Source organism: Rhinolophus ferrumequinum, chromosome 20, assembly GCF_004115265.2.
Source record: "Rhinolophus ferrumequinum isolate MPI-CBG mRhiFer1 chromosome 20, mRhiFer1_v1.p, whole genome shotgun sequence".
Taxonomy (NCBI): domain Eukaryota; kingdom Metazoa; phylum Chordata; class Mammalia; order Chiroptera; family Rhinolophidae; genus Rhinolophus; species Rhinolophus ferrumequinum.
In genome coordinates, this window is record NC_046303.1 from 29,627,389 (window position 1) to 29,645,219 (window position 17,831).

The following is a 17,831-nucleotide window of genomic DNA, read 5'->3' on the forward strand; positions in this document are numbered from 1 at the left end:
TCTCAAGCCAGCGTGGACTCCTCCCATTCTTTCCCTCATCAGAATGGGCCTTTCCTGCCTTCCCTCTCTCAGTTCTTTCTGTATTCCTAACACCTGGCTAGGCACACTCTGGAGAAGTTAGTCCCTCATAAGATTTCATGACAGCTCTATTTTGTAAGAGAGTAATTGGTATTTCTTTTTCTGTTGAGCCTCTGTGCCTTTGGGAACTGTTGTTCTAGGTCAGGGGTCAGCAAACTGTTTGTGCAAAGGGCCAGACAGTAAATATGTTCAGCTTTGCAAACTCTGTCGGACTGTGCACCTCTGCCACTGGAGTGCAGAAGCAGCCAGAGACGATATGCAAACAAATGGGCAGGGCCGTGTTCTGTTAACACTGTATAAAAATGGCAGTGGGCAGATCTGGCCCAGGGGCCACAGATGGTTGCCTAGTTGTGTTCCAGAGGAACAACCCAAGCCAAACATTGCTGATAAAAGGAAAAAGCATGCTGAACCTAGTTGGAGAAAGAGAAAGTGTTGCCAAAAAATGGGTTCTTGGTGTCACTGCAAGAAAGAATTCAAGAATGCACCGAATAAGCCAAAAGAGGTGAATTTATTGAAAGAAAGAGGATAGTACACTGCCAAGGTGGTGGGAGCAGGCAGACTCAGAATAGAGAAACTACCTTGAAGAACAAAGAGGCTTAGGAATTGAGGATGTGAAATATTCAAGACTTAAGGGTGGTGCTAGTTATAAGCATTCCCAGGCGGCTCCTTCCCATCCGAAGGAGGGATTTTTGTCATTTGGCTCTTGTAACTGTCACTATGGCACAGGAGGTGGAGATTGTCCCTGCTTGAAATGCTAATAATATTCTAATCTATATATAATTCGCTACAGTTCACCTTGAAGGGAAGATGGCATCCTGGATCTGCTCTTGGCCACCGAAATCTAGTTCTTACTTGTCTGGTGGCTGCTGTTTGCTGATCTCATCTCTCTCCTTTGTCTCCTGAACTTCCTCCTTCCCTTCCTCCCCTTCTCTCCCCACTGCCCTATTCTTTCTGCCTAAGTTAACAAAAGTATAACAAGGAAACATATGTTGGGGAAGAAAAATTATCCTCTACCCTCATGTTTTTCTGGCTGAACTAATAATTAGATTAACACAAGACAGAAAAACAAAATTTAATAGCATGTATCCCTCCTATAAAGAAAAACTGAGTAACTTTGCCAAAATGGCAGACGTCATTATTTTAAATAGCATCCTCAACTAAAGATACTGGGGGCTGAGAGTCAGTTTTGGGTGGCTACCAGGAAAAGCATAGCAAAGAAGAGGAAGATTGTAATGCAGATTTAAATCCTATCTCATTCCATTGATAGTGAAGGCAGGCCTGGTACAGTGAGGGAGACACCCTTACAAATAGAGATTTCCCTTACAAATGTAAATGCCCTGTTACAAAGGGTAACTTCTTGGTTTTCAGAGCCTCTCCCATGTCTGCTGTTGCTTAAAATTAACCAACCTAAAACAATGTCTCCAAAGAGACTTATTTTGGGGTAGCAAACTTTGTTCCCCTTCACATTCAAAGGACAGGTAGAAGATTCTCATTTGAATGCTCATTGGTTATTTAGGGACAATATTTTGAAATATAAAGATGAATTTAGTCACTAGAAACTTTTGAGGAGATAACTGCTAGCGCACAGGTCAATATAAGAGTGCTTGATGGCCGTGAAAAAAAAAAAAGCTTAATGGGAAGAGTGAGTAAGCCAGGAATTTTAGCTGGTAAATTAGAAGGTGAGGACTGTTTGAAGATAGCTATAGGCCTTCACCTATAATTTTAAAATGTCTCTTAGAAAGCTGAAGAAATATCATTAATTGATATTGGATGACTCAATGATAATCTTGTATTTGCAGATGCTTAAATTGCTTAATTCGGTTTCAGGCATATCTATTCATGGTACAACCTTACCCAGCCAAGCTAAGTGACACCAAGAATGCTTGGGAAACTTGGCTGATAGTAATTCGACAGTGTACAGTTGACCCTTGAATAATGCAGTCAAAAATCTGCCTATTGATGAGGAAACTGACCTTAAAATGGTTCCTTGCCACGTGGAACCGACCTTAAATGGTGGCCCGAGTGGAGCGAGAGAGGTCCCCAGCCTAAGCCCCAGCCACTTCCGCATAACCCCCTCCAAGCCACACCTTGAGCCAATCACCAGGCGACACCTACCCCTTCCCCAACTCAAGGAAGTCCCCAACCTATAAAAACCTCAAAACCTTGCTAGGGGCTCAGTCTTTTGGGAAAGATCCCGCTGAGCCCGCCGGCGGGGTAATAAAGCTGTGTTCTCCCTGATCTTTGTGTGCCGCTTAAGTTTCTCAGTCCTTGCCGTTTTTTCTGAAGATGTCTGTGATTTCTAATCCACGCAGTGCTGTTAACATAATTCAGTCCCCTCAGCATAAACTAAAAGATTATTAGTTGATATCATCCCACCGTTTCAGCCTCATCCCAGCACTCTTGTGAATGAAGTGCCCTTAATAGGTTTATTTCACTTTGCCTTAATACTGACTCTTAAAAACGGTACTTTATAGTTTTTGACAGAGTGATATACTTCCAACAGTATGGGGATTCCTCAAAAAATAAAAACAGAGCTGCCATATGATCCAGCAATTCTACTTTTGGGTATGTATTTGAAGAAAACAGAAACACTAATTTGAAAAGATATATGCACCCCTATGTTCATTGCAGCATTACTAGTAATAGTCAAGATACGGAAGCAACCCAGATGTCCACTGATAGATAAATGGATAAAGATGTGGCATATATAAATATACATATATACATACAATGGAATATTGTTCAGCAATAAAAAAGAATGAAATCTTGCCATTTGTAGCAACAAGGATAGACCTAGAGGGCATTATGTAAAGTGAAATCAGAGCAAGACAAATGTCATATGGTCTCACTTATGTGTGGAATCTTCAAACAAACAAAAACAAAATGAATAAAAACAAATAGACCAATAGATAAAGAGAACAAGCTGAACAAGTTGTCAAAGGAGAGGTGGGTGGGGGATTGGAATCTTTAAAAATGCTCAAGGAGTTTGTTGGAAAAAAAAAAAATCCACCTCCACCCTACCACTGCTTTAAACAGTCTTGACATTTTCTTGCAGATTTCTTACTATAAAGGCACAGTGGTACATAAGCAAGTATATGACCTGGGTTAAATAAGGCCTCAAAGCTATTACTACTGAAACTCTTTCCAAGGAAAATATAAAAAGAACTGATCCTAAGCCTGCTGTCAGACTGTTGAGCGAATATCGTGTTGAAGCTGCAGTCAGAGCATGCCCCTTAATGCCTCCTGTCTTGGGGTTGCGAGAGTTTGGAGTCAGAAATAACAGATCCTTGGTGTGGGTCCTCAGGGAGGCAGAGTGGCAGCTGGGTAGAGAGGCAGTTCCATGTGGTTCTAAACCAGATACATCAGTAAGCCAAGCACATACCCATCCACTGTTCTAAGTACTTTCTTGTGTTTACTTATTTAGTGAGTTAACCCACACTCTGAGGAAGTATGGGCAGATTTTATTTTCTAAAAGTGGCCACAGCAGTATTTCTGGTCCCACAGACTCTTCCAGAGCCTGGCTACTCTTCTGAAGAGGCAGTCAATTTCCCCTCTCCTTGAATCTGGGCAGGATTTTATGATTGCCTTGATTAGTAGAACCCAGTAGAAGTGACCCTGTGACTTCTGAGGCCAGGTCACAGAAGGTGATTTGGCCTCTGCTTTCTCCCTCTCGATACATGTTGTAAGGAAGCCCCGGCCACACGGAGAGGCCATGTATAAGAAGAGTCAGGGCTGACAGCCCTAGCCAAGGTCTCGGTCAACAGCCAACATCAATCCCCGGGCACGTGAGTGATGACCCTCCAGATGATTCCAGCTCCTACTCTGACTGTTCTCGCTGAGGTCCCAGTCATGAGGAACAGAGATAAGCCATCCCTGCTGTGCTCCGTCCAAATTCCTGACTCATAAATCCCTGAGCGGAATAAATGATTGACACCAGTAGGCTTTGGGATGGTTTCTTACAGACATTGTAACTGCAACGGTAAGCATTATTACCCCTATTTTACACAAGTCACCTGCCCAGAGTTATTCAGCTAATTACTAAGTGGCGGAGCCCCATGTTACCTAGAGAGAGAGTGGCTCCAGAGCCTTTGTGTTTTGTTCTTTCCTGACTGCCCTCCCATGGTCAGCATGAAACTATAGCCTAGGTCTCTGCTTTGAGTTAGGAGACTCAGGTAAAGGGCCTCCCCTGGGCATGAGATGTGGGTGGAGAAGTGGGTGGGGATGGGGAGAGCAGGGTTACCTCCCAGGGAATCACAGTGGCCGTAATCATTTTCTATAACAGGATAGGTTAGATAATAATGAGAAAATCATTTCAAATTTGTAGTGCATTACACAACAAGTATTATTTATTGCTCAAACTGTATGTATGCTTCGATCTCTATGGAGTTTTGCTCACTGTTGAGTGATTATAGTCACCCTGGGACCCAGGCCAATGGAGGCAGAAACCTGACACATACTTCTGATACAGGAGAGTTAGCATGTCCCTAGGTAGACAGGGAGGTCCCTGGTGGAATAAACAAAAGACAGTCATATCCTAAAACTTCAGGTTTTGAAATCACTCCTTCGCTCCAGGACATAATGTAACAAGGCCTTGAGGTTAATCACAAAATTCATTTTGGCCTGACAAACAGAGCTGATCTGATAGATAAAGAGTGGGTTAGTTTGCTAATTCCTTCAGGATGGGCAAGCAGAACCAACCTGGTAGACGAATTTCATTAGAAGGTGCCAGTTCCCTTCTTCAAACAAGTTCCCTTCTTCAAACAGCTCCCCTTCCCCAAAAAGGCAAGGGAAGGTATAAAAGAGCTTATGCCTCAGTCACGGGAGCTGCAACCTCTTCTCCTGCTCTAATAAACTACCCTCTTTTTAAACTCTTTGCCTCTCCTGGTCCGTGTTTCCATTCTTCGGCTTCACGAGACACGATCCCGGCCCACACTCAGAAACTGCCAGCAGATCCAGCATCACCTACGTCACTTCCATGACCTGCAAGGCAGGGGATGGAGAGAGGTGAATCATGTACCAAAATTTAGAGCTTCCACCCTGAATTGACGCATCACTTTTTCTCATATTTTATGGGCCAAAGCAAGTCACATGGCCACTCCTAACTTCAAGGGTGCATCTACCAGGAAGAAAAATGAAATATTTGGAGAACAGTACTAATAACTCCCCAAACCCACCCTTCAGTCACCTAATATTCAGTTCACTCTCTTTCCTACACAAAATATATTCATCCCCTTTTCAAGAGTGGCAACCCAAGAATTCTATTTTGCCATGGTCATAAACCCAGAGTTTAGGATGTCTGGGTGATGTACTGATATGGAAGTCTGTGTTTCTGGGCTGAAGGTGACACCTCTTCATGAACTGAGAAGGCAAGTTGTCTTCTCCCCACCTGTTCAGTATATAATAGAATAATTGCAACAACAACAAAATCAAATGTACTCCTATTCGAAAAGGATAGAGTAGGGAGACATACAGCAAACCCTAGCAGGTAACAATTCAGACACTTTGCTCACCAGTCATTTTGAGGGCCCTCACCTGGGGTTTCCAGCAGAAAACTGCCTCCCAAAGGGTTACCAGTAGCCAAGACTTCAGAATGAGGCAGGAGTGAAAGAGTTGGGGGAATAGTTTCCTATGCATGTGTGAAAAATGGGAATACTTCAAACAGGGAAGCCTGATTTCTAACAATAAAGTTAATTTGATGCGTGCCATCATAATTTTGGTTACTCAGAAGAAGAGTTATCATTTATTGATCACCCTTCCCAAGTGCCAGAGATTGCTCTAAAAGCTATAATGAATTTTCCCAACAGCCAGGTGAGGTATGTACTGTTGAGCTCGTCCACATTTAATGAGGAAAGTGGCACAGAGGTATTAGGTTGCGTGCCCAAATTCATATAACTAGTAAATAAGCAGAGTAGGATATTTGATCCAAGACTACAGGGTTTTAGAGACTTTGTACTTAATCCTTACTCTGTGTTACGCTTCAAAGGATTAGAATATAGAATACAATTATATACATAATCCTATAATTTTTCTCTAATTCTATATTTTTAAAGTTTTTTTTATTAAAAATATAGTTAGCATACAATATTATATCAGTTTCAGGTATACAAAATAGTTATTCCACACTTATATACCTAAAGAAGTGATCACCATGATAAGTCCAGCCACCATCTGACACACGCTATCACAATATTATTGATTATATTCTCTGTGCTGTATATTACATCCCATGACTTATTTGTTTTATACCTGAAACTTTGGACCACTTATTGCCCTTCACCTTTCCTCCCTTTTAATTTTTAAATTACAATTGACATTCAATATTATTTTTGTATTAATTTCAGGAGTACAGCATATGCTTAGACATTCATATAATTTAAGATGTGATCCCCCTGACTAGTCTAGTACCCACCTGGCCCTACATATAGTTATTACGATATTATTGACTATATTTCCTTTACATCCTCAAATTATTTGTAACTACCAGTTTGTACTTCTTAATCCCTTCACCTTTTTCACTCTGCTCCACAACCCTCCTCCCATCTGTCACCACTGATAAAGCCGCTTGCAGTCTGCAAGCTGGGTGAGGCGGGGTCTCAGTGAGTCAGCAGGATGGAGCAGCACAGCTCAGCTGGCCAATCAGATTCAGGTTTGGCCGTGGTAGGGGTCGGCTCAACACAGGAAAGATGGCGCCCGCCTGCCAGCTGCTTGGGAGGAGGGCCCTACACAGAGAAAATGGGGACCGGTACTCCAGTCCTTGCCCTGAAGTTATACAACTCAGTCTTTCCCTATGTGTCTCTGATGCCTCCAGAGTCACCAACCCTCCACCGGAGCCCAGGGTGAGTGCCTGCGCGGGCCCTTTTAAAGGATGTCTGGGTTTCCCACAGCCTTGTGAACCACCGGACGGTCAGAATCTCCACTGTTTTTCACAGTCAGAAGTTATGTTGGCTCCTCTTCCTGGCACTAGTACTCCAGGCTGAGGAGCCTGGTGTGGTGGGCTAGGGCTCCTTGCTCCTTCATGGGGAACCACTGTGGCCGAGATATCGCTCGCTATTTTCAACGACCACACGTGTTTTCAACGACCATTTCGCATCTCTGCCCCTCCTACTAGTCTCAAATTAGCTTCTTTTTATATCCTTAATTATAAAACTTACGTTCAGCCAGACTTCCAATAGTTCTTCAGCTGGATTGTTCTATAATTTAGTTGTAATTTTGATGTGTTCACGGGATGAGGTAAGCACAGTGTTTACTTTGCCATCTAGGATGTCATCTCTAATTCTATATTGTTAGTGGGAATATATTTGTATATATGGATAGTTCATAAATTATTTAGCACATCTACTAATTAGGCAGGATTCTTTTTTGATTTTTAAAATGTGTAGTAAACACATAGAAGCACACATTACTTCTATAATTTAGACCGTATGTGACTTAGAGCTTATGTGATTTAGATCCTATGTGAATACTTACCTGATTTCAGGCCCTAGCTAACCCGTCAATGGATGGCAAGGAATTAATTCATAGTCCTCTTTGCAATTTGGAGAAATTTTAATAATGCTAAAGGGGAAAAAAGCCATATTCAAGCTGTTGGTGTATTTTAGTAATTAATTGTTGCAGTATAAACTATTTAGTATCTGAGGGCTAATATAATACATAAAACCACAAGGTGGCAGCCATGATACATGAGTTTGTCCACAGGCAATTTTAGGCATTTCTCAAGTATAGTGGTGTGGGCAAACTATTTTATGCCAAATTTGAGAGATGACTTGTTCATTTCATAGAATAAATCTCAGCATGGAATCTCTGTAGTTTGCTAGAGGTAATTAGTAAGCAGTTTTTACTTGTTAACAGCATATGGCTGTTATATGGGCCAGTATATATATATAGTGTGTGTGTATATATATTACATATTATTGTGTGTGTATACATATATATGTATATATATAGTGTGTGTGTATGTATATATACACACACACTATATATATATATATATATATATATTTTTTTTTACCCCTGAACTTTTTATTTCCCTCCTCTTTGACCCACCATCCTAAACATACCTATATAAAGAATGCCCTTAAAAGGCAAGATTGCTTATACTCTGAAAGGTAAGAAGGAAGGTGGACAACCCCAAATTTATATTTATTTGCCTTTTGGATACAATAAAATCTATGCATAAACTGTCATTTTCATAATCACCTACTCTAGTTAGCCTTGACTCATCTTAGTTTATTCTAATCCAGCTAAGAGATAAAACTTTGTACTGAGCACTCTGTTCACACATAAAACCAGGTGACATGTGCTAATGACTTACTGTGTGTCTAACACTGATCTAGGACCATACTAGGTCTCCATAACAATCCTGAGAGGTACCCACTATTGTCATCCTCCTTTGAGGGGTGAAGAAACAGAATGTATAAGCAGCCTAGATACTGAACGAGATGTTTAACTGGTGGCCAATGGAATTGTCTGTTGATTATATTGGATGCTACGGAAAAAAGTTCCATATTAGTAAGGCAATTTTTATTTGCAGATAGATGACCCATAGAAACGTGGTGAGCCCCCACTACAATGTACAAGAAATGCCTTCTTTTCTTCTTGCTAACAAAGTGGTAATTTCTATCCATTAACTTTATGCTTCACGGGTTGAGCTCACTAGTCAAGATTTTAGTGGGAATGCTAGAAGTTCTAGAGAAAGTTTGAAAGTGGAGGGGCAGGGAAGAACCCTGGACACGTGTTGGTCTGTTTCAGGGAGTGAAAAGAAAACAGAGTTGAAGTGAATGATTCATTATCGGGTAAAATGGTACGGTTTCTGGGGCTTCCCACAAGTTTTGATCAGATCAAATTTTAATGAAGTACTGTCTTAGGCTCTTTACTAAAATGCACTGAACACATTATTTCAATCCTATTACATTATCCCCTGATCAAGCCACATTCTGTTGTATTTGGTATCCTGATAGTCTGTGTGGTTCTCAAATGACCACAAGGTGGGGCAAGATAGTCGAATATGTTCCACAATCTTTTGAGGAATTTCTCTGTCAGTTTTAACATCTAAATTGTGTGTGTGTGTGTGTGTGTGTGTGTGTGTATGTGTGTGTGTGTGTGTGTCTCCAGAGCTTTTCTGTGGACATAGATTAAAACCACAAAAACTATGTGAAACTAGGTGATCGCCTTATGCACATCTGTTTATAAACCCAACCAAAAATTACACACTCAGTAGTTGCCAGGCAGGTGTTAATGGTGAAGCCAGCCTAGGCAGGGAGTAGTCAATGACAAAGAAAGACCAGATGTTTGTATGGGGCACAGCTGCTTCTTAGATCCAGTCCTTCAATGCCATGATCAACATTGGTGTTTTCTTTTGTAAGAGAATGCAGATATATTAATTTTTAAAAAATCTCTTTGCTTTGGTGGTTCAGGTCCAAGACGGTGACAAAGAAGGCTCCTGAAGTCACCTTTTCCCACAGACACACCAAATCTACAGCTATACATGGAACAATTCCCTCTGAGAGAAATCCTGACACCAGCTGAGCAATTCCTATTTGTTAGACAATATTTGATTAGACATCAAAACAAATAGAAGAGGCTGAGACACAATTGTTACCGAAAAAAACCCATTTCAGCTGCTCACGGCTTGAAAGCCAATACCCAAGAGAAAATGTTGGGTGGAAAGAAAAGTTTGCTTTATTCAGGAAACTGTCAGCCTGGGAAGATGGAGGACTAATGTCCAAAGACCATCTCCAAAGTTCTAGACCAAGCAGAGGAGTTTTAAAGGGGAGGAAGGGGAGGAGGAGTTCCAGGGCACTGAGAGAGGAGTCTGTGTTTCTTAGTCGCAGATGATGCTTTTTCACATCAGACTCACGGATGCCAGCAGCTGGTCACAACTACCTTGGAGACATTCTTCCTTCTGCAAAACAAACTCATAAATTCTCAAGATCCTGAAGTTATCTCCTCCCGTTTGACAAAGAAACAGCACATCAGCAACACAAAATTATACCGTGAGAACACAAGGAGTTGAGCAAGAAAAACAGTTAACATGTGAACAAAGGCCTAATTAAGAATTAAATTATTCCGTTCTAGCTGTCAAAAATACTAGGGGCATTAAAATTACAAGGGGGCTCAGCTACACAACCTCACCATAAACCCCAACCCCAACATGCCAAAATATAATTTGAAAGGAACTCCCAGTTTCTCCCTCAAGAGTAAAAGGTTTGGGCCCAACATCTAGCACCTCAACTTTTATGACTTTCACCTGAGGGGTAGGTCCCCTAAAAACCTAGCTCTGAAAGTCAGTGGGACCTGTATGTGGCAGACCCACAAGACTAGAGTAAATAATGAAAAAGTTCTTTTTAATTAATTAATTAATTTAGTTCTTAATGGTCTCATAAGGACTATCTCCGCAGGGTTAAGCACACAGGGAGCAGGCAAAAACAAAAAAACAAACAAAAAACAAACAAAAAACCCCGCCCATCTCCCAGTCTACCCATGAAAGAGGCCTATTTTCATATTTTATAAAAGCTGCAGCCTGAGGGTCCCGCTCCTAATTTAGCACACACTTAGGGGCTTATGATGGGTTGTGGGGGTGGCCATCTCCAAGTCCTCTTGCCCTGCTCCAGGTCATTGGTGTCTCCAATGAAAGGAGCTTATACACAAGTCTGGCAGCTTTTGTGGCTGCCACCCAGGGAATGTACCCCCTGATGCCTAGCTCTGGTGGCCAGTTGGGCATTCACAGATCCCACAGGACTGTAGAGCATTATTGCCCTAGGCACCACTTGGAAATACGTGGGAGCATTTTTGATTGTCATAAGACTGGGAGATTCTACTGACACTCAGTGTGTGAGAGGTCCAGGAATGCTAAACAACCTGCAATGCACAGAGTAGTGAGGACTTGTCCCTCCTGGATGCCAAGAGTAGCTGCCATTGAGAAACAACTGTTAGAGTGTCATCCAATGACATCTTTTAAAAAAATACTATTTCTTTAAAAAAATTTTTTTTATTAAAGTATAGTTGGCATGCAATATTACATTAGTTTTGGGTGTACAACATAGTGATTGGACATTTATTTACCTATGATGTGATCACCATGATAAGTACCCACCTGTCACCATGCAGATTTTACAGCATCATTGACTATATTCCCTGCACTGTGCATTACATCCCCATGACTTACTTATTTTATAACTGCAAGTTTGTACCTCTTATTCCCCTTTCACCTTTTTCACTCATCCCGCTAGCCCCTTCCTCTTTGGAAACCATCAGTTCTCTGTATCTATGAGTCTGTTTCTGTTTTGTTTTGTTTGTACATTTGTTTTGCCTTTTTAGATGCCACATATAAGTGAAATTGAAATCATTATATAAAAACACATTTCCCATTGATATATGGTAATGTTTTCTCCACACTGTATTTACATTTGCAAACTTAATGAATTAGAGCACATCAATATCTTGCTCTAATAATAGATAACATACATTTGGTTTGAGTATGGATACCAGACAGATATTCAGCATGTGACCGATTATCAATTTGGCTAAATAAATTGGATTTGTCAAATGAGAGTAGTGATGTTCCAAAACAATTCTATTTGGGGGACACATCTATTCCCCATCTCATCTTGCCTGTCATTCTATATTCTCCAGTAAAGATTGTGACCTCAGTGTTGCCAATACAACTGCTTTTGCTCAATATTATTCTTCTGTTTGCTCTGGGTGCTGTTTGTTCTAATGCAAATGTGGAGGGCAGGAAATAGCTAAGTCTGTTTTTATCTGTGAGTGTATTGTTCCCTGGAAATATAATTATTTTTTCATTTGACATTGCCTTTGATCAAACAAGTTGGTATAAACCAGAGATTGTTTGTTGTTGCCTGCAGATGGCAGTGATTATTAACTTGTCATTCTAAATACAAGGTGTTGGTTTTACCCAAGAGTTCTAAAGTGTTATATCAATGGAAGGGTTTATAGTGTTCTAACAAAAATTAGTAAGATTCATATGCTACCTTTGAAGAAGAGAGCTAAATTTATATGCTGAACATTATGTTGTGTAAAATATTAGGTAACTAGACACGGAACACAAGAGGCTTTTTAAATTAACACACTTCACCTGATTATGCAAAACATTGAATAGTGACAAAAGAGTTTGAGAGCAGTGTTTGATTATTGTGGCCAAACTCAAGTAATGTACCTTGGAACATTAGATTCCAAAATATACTTTAACTGTGATAAATGTTGTATTCTAAGTTTTAGCTCTGGAATAGGATGTAGCAGTAATGGTTGATTGTTTCTCAAAAACATTGGCAAGATACATTCTGGAATGCAGACAACAATGCCGTCCAAATGGAAGGAATCACCAGAAAGGCAATGGAAATAAAACTGCAAACACCATCCTCCTCTTATATAAGCTTTGGATAATATACGCAATTCTAAAGTCATGAGGAAGATATAATGGAGCTGCAGAAGTCTGAGAAGAGGCCACTAAAATGATAAAGGGAAATGGGTAGGAATCACATGGAGGTCAACTCAAGAGGCAGGTTTTCATCAAAACCATAAAGGAGTGGGAATGTAATCAGAATTATTGTTCATAGTCGTTGGGCATTGCTTTACTTTGAAAGGGGTTAATGTAGGCATATAAAGAGAAGGACTGCTTTCACTTGTGTCCACCCCTGGAGTCTGCCTGTTAAGAGTGTGTAGAAGGATAGAAACACAAACAGGTTCAAGGTGATGTAACCAAATGTGTTGTTCTCTAACAAGTTGCAAAGGGAAGAAAATGGAAGTTTCGGGGATACACCCCTGCTCTTCTGCGGCTGAAGTAACAGTGAAGATAGCTCTGCCTTTCTACAAACTACTCTTGGTTATGAAGACAGACCACTTGAGCTGGAAGGACTTCAGTGCCAATGCTCAAAGGCCTAATTTCATCAGATTTACAAATCAGTTTAGAAAGGTAAATGCAAAGCATTGCACTATCATGAATCTAGAAAATGCACAGATACACTGGATCATCTTACTGAAGGTATTCAGGGGAGGTTGGACAAGATCTTGCTGGAAATGCCAGATATTTGTGTGTTAGATGTGACCAGGTTAGATTTGTAATTCTATGACTTGATCTTTTAAGACAGAGGAAAATTAGTATCAAGTTTATGAGGGAATGAACCTGAACATGAAATGTTCTGATTTAACATAGCTATCTGGAAAATGGAGTTGCCAACTCTCCTCATATCCTCAGTTTCACTCTCTCCAAGCCGAAATTTTCTCATTATTTATTCAGAAGATATTTATGAAGCTCTTACTTTGAGCTGGTGTTACAGGCCAACAGTCATCTCTTGATACATGTTTGTTTAGTGGGTGAATTGTGACAAATAGCGGTAAGATAAAGAAGATCAAATCATAGTTTCCATACTTACATGGGCAGAAAGAAAATAATACGAGAGGAACAGAATTGAAGAGATGGGATATAGATCTATCAAAAAAAAAAAAATAATGTAATGGGCTATAAATTTCCCTAAGTTCAGCCTCAATATCATCCCACAAATTTTGAAATGTGTTTTCATTCTGTTCAAAGTACTTCCTAATTTCCCTTTTGATTTCTTCTTTGGCCTATGGGTTTATTAGACAATATGCTAAGTGATTATCCAAATTCAGAGCCCCATTCTATATAGTCATTCACAAAAAGAAAAAAAAACCCTCAGTAAATTGAAAAGGATATTTTTTCTCTTCTTTCTGAGGGGGGTATTAAAACATAGAAAAGAAAGATATTTGGTGTTGCTGTTTCAATGCTGCAGTAACCAAACCCTACACCAGAAGCCTCTCATTGGTCATTTCTCTCTAGATCTTAGGATCTGGCCTATTTCCATGTATATGGGGGTCATTCTAAAGCCATCTTCCAATTTCTTCTCTCTCCTCCCAAAGCCACTGACAAACCTTCCAACCAACCAACCAACCAAAAAACCATTTTTTTTCTGCCAGAAGAATCAGCAAAATGCTTATTTTAAGAAAAGTAAACCCATTGGCCAACTAATAAACAACAAAACCACTAGAAAACAGCTTCTCTGCCAAAGGGCAACATGTTTTTACCATATTATGCTGAATAAGTCCAACCTCTTCTAGACTCAACAAAGTAGGTTTCCCCACACAAAGTAGGCATTTGTTCCACTTCATCCATCTAAAAGTTTTTAAATAATTTCCCTAAATAACAATTTTCTCCCTAAAATCCTCCCTATTTTCTAGAAAAACTACTTTTTTTGTCCTTGCTTTATTTGTTTGTTTTTATTCACTGTCGCATTTTTTTCTCCTTACACCAGTTATAGTCTAATAAGGTTTTCATAACTTTAGGAAATTGTTAAAAAGTGAAAAGAAACCCAAGTTTTCAAAAAATCATTAAGAAAACAGCAGACAACTGTCTGCACCTTCGAATTGCTTGGGGAGCATCTAAGACTCTTGCTCCTCAGACCACACTCCAGAACAATTAGATTGGGAGGGGGGATGGGACGGGAGCCAGATATCAGTTTTGTTTGTTTTGTTTTTAAGTTCTTCATGTGATTCCAATATGCAGCAGAGATTGAAAGCTACAGGGTTACACAGAGATCCATTCTAAATTTCAAGGAGTTAACTCTTAGATGATGGTCAAATTGCAACAAGATATATGTGTTTACAAAATTCGAGAGCTGTGTGTACCTTTAGAGTCATTTCTCTTGGGAAATAGCCTACAATTCACTTGGATTATCACTGTTTGAAGATACTGACACTGGGATATGATGCATTGGCTTCTAGATGAAATTAGATTGCTGTTTTCTCTGAAAGCAATAGCATCAACCATGGTCATCACTCAACTGTCAAATTTGTTCATTTCAAACCTGGGAATGACTCTCATTGCCAGTTGAATTTTATCCATGGGTAATTAAAACATTTTACGATAAATATAATTTAAAGAAATTTTATTAAATTTTCCATGGCTAAGATTATTAAACGCTGGTAAAGCTTTTAGAATCAGTGATGTGAAGGAAACAGAAGAATGATTAAATAACTTGACAGATACCTTAACTCTCAGCCCACCAGTGTATAAACTCTCTGCAGTATTAATGAATTAATTTCAGTATTAATAGTCTGGGCCCAGAATGATCTTCTCAAAGAGTGAAAATGGTCTAAATGTCCTGAACTCCACCCTTTCCACAATTCAATAAATGTTTATAAAGGAATTGGGGAATTTTGTACATGTATTTGTATGGAGTATTGCCTTCAAGATGTTTTTGTTACCCTATTTATTTCGAGTTCTTCCTAATCGGACTGAACGGCTGCCTTCCTCATAAGGGGTTCTCTTTCATATTCCATCTCCGTCTGGAGTATCATTACATTATAGCCATCAAAATAAATGATTTCTCACTTTGGAATAGCTTTCAGATATTTTGCATCCTTTACATTTCCACTGTTGCTTTTTGTAGATCAGAACTTTATAACTGAACTTCCTAGCTGGTGTCCCAGCTTTCCTCAGTCTTTGTCTTGGTAATTCATCCTGCTCTTTTTGAACTTGACCTTTTCGGTCACCACTTTTAGCAAAGCCATGGATCCTAAACTCTTTAGCCTGCTTCTCAAGGCTCTTTATAAACAGGATATTCTCTGCCTTTCCAACCTACGTTTTACTATTTCAACACCCCCATCTGCTGGCAGTTAGATTTCGGTAGGCAAGTCTTAAAAGAAATTTTTGAAAGGGTGGTGGTGCTTAAAGATCATTGCTAGTTATCTTAAAATTGCTTTCAATGCGACAGAATTCCCCAAAGACGCAGTCTAGTTGATTTACCAAAATACAATTCACTTATTTCTCTGAATTGAATTGGGGCTTACAGACAAGTTTCTGAGTCAAAAAGATGTTATTGATATTTTTAAAATGGGGTGGGAGCATGCAAATTTGATCCAATTCACAGATCAGCTTCTCCTACCTTCAAGAAGCAGCATTCGAGATACACCATAATAGTCTGCTTCCCCCCTCAGCTGCCTCTATTCTATGGAAGTGCCTTAGTCTTTAACCCTCCCCACCCCTCCAAGGGGCAGGCCCAAGTGGTCAGGTTTGCTACCTTTTAACTCACTCCTCCCAGCTCTTTGGACTCAGGGTGATTGGAGAGTAAACCCAAGGACAGGTAGACCTTAGGCCCAAACAGGTGGGCTACAGCTTGGCTGAGTCAATTATGTTAACTCTTCAGGGAGCCTCCACCAACTAATAAACACCAAGAGGCATCCAGTTAATGTAAGTAAAGAATGTTAAAAAAAAAAAAAAAAAGGAAATATTTGTGTGATTTCATCAACATTTTGCACATTTTATTTCATTCATCTCTCACTTCCCTCTCTTACGTTTTTAAAGCAAATCCCAGACATCATATTATTTCACCTTGTTAAACTAATTAAACTCGGAGGTCATGAGACTTATGTGGCTCTAATGCCCTGGCGGACTAATATGTAAGCAAGCCAAAAGCGAAGCATGCAAATTCTTCAAGGTTAAAAAATTGGGACCTAAGGACAGCCAATCACAAACAGCTAATCAGGCTTTAAGCTGTAGTCAGTCACTAATGTCCTTGCTTTGCTTCTGCCTTTTCTTTATAAAAAATTTCTCCCCGAGTTTGTGTTGGTAGAGCGCTACTAACCACTGCTGGTTTGGTGCTGCCAAATTCCAATCAATTTTTGCTCAAATAAACTCTTAAAACTTAACATGCCTCAGTTTCTCTTTTAAGCTTCTCTAAATATTTCTTTGTGCATGTTTAACAGATTTTCTATGTATTTATTTATGTTTTACATTTTAACAGAATTAATAGTGTAGGAAAAATAATTTTTCCTCTACCATTCCAAGTTCTTGGCTGAGACCCCTGTAATAAAACAAACAAACAAAAAACCCAGAAGTTCATTAACATGTGTTAACAAAATTTCCAAAAGAAATTAAAGGAGAGTTTTTTTCACATATGATTTGCAAATCAGAGAAGGGCAGAGAACAGGGTTTTTAAAAGGAGAAGTGTTGCTAGGGAAACTAGGTTATAAACTGACATCATTCATTTTCTGATTGATGGGGGCAACTGAACTTTCAATGGTAAGAACAATGAGTAACATGTGATCAAGCATTTATCAATGTCCTAGTTTTGGTTCAGGCTCACAGAACAAAGGCTTGTGATTGTGTTTCCAGTACAGGGGGTGCTGCTTATCAACTGCCCAAGAGGGTACAATTTATCAAACAGCACAATCAGCATGGGGGGAGCTGCTTACTCTACAGGTGGTTTTGGAGCCCCAAAGGGCAAAGTTTTGCCTTTAAGCCCCTACAGAGCTCAAGCTGCAAAAATCCAACTGTTGGGTCACAAGTTATGATATTAACGTTCTTATAAATCCTCACATTATCTCAGGTATACATGGGAGATCTCCAGGGAAAAGGGAGCAACTCTGGAGGTGGCTTAGAATTCTGACTTAAACACCAGCTTACTTGGGAAAGGGGAGATGGGATGTAGGCCTCTTAGGGGAGAGCAAACGGTTTTTAGGAAAGATGAATGGACTTTTAGAAGAATAGATGGGAGATACGACAGTTTGTGACAAAGTTTGTCTGGATGTGGTATCAACTTCTAATCTCCTCTCTTGTGATAAGAGTCAATCTTCCCTTGTTGGTGAAACTCCCTACAGGGGATCTATGACATTTGAGTTCCTTTTGGAGGATTTGTCTTTAGGAAGATAAGGGAAGTTCAGAGAAAGCCTCTCCCTGCGTTTGCTATTTTTCATGTGCCTTCAGTTCAAAATAATAAATA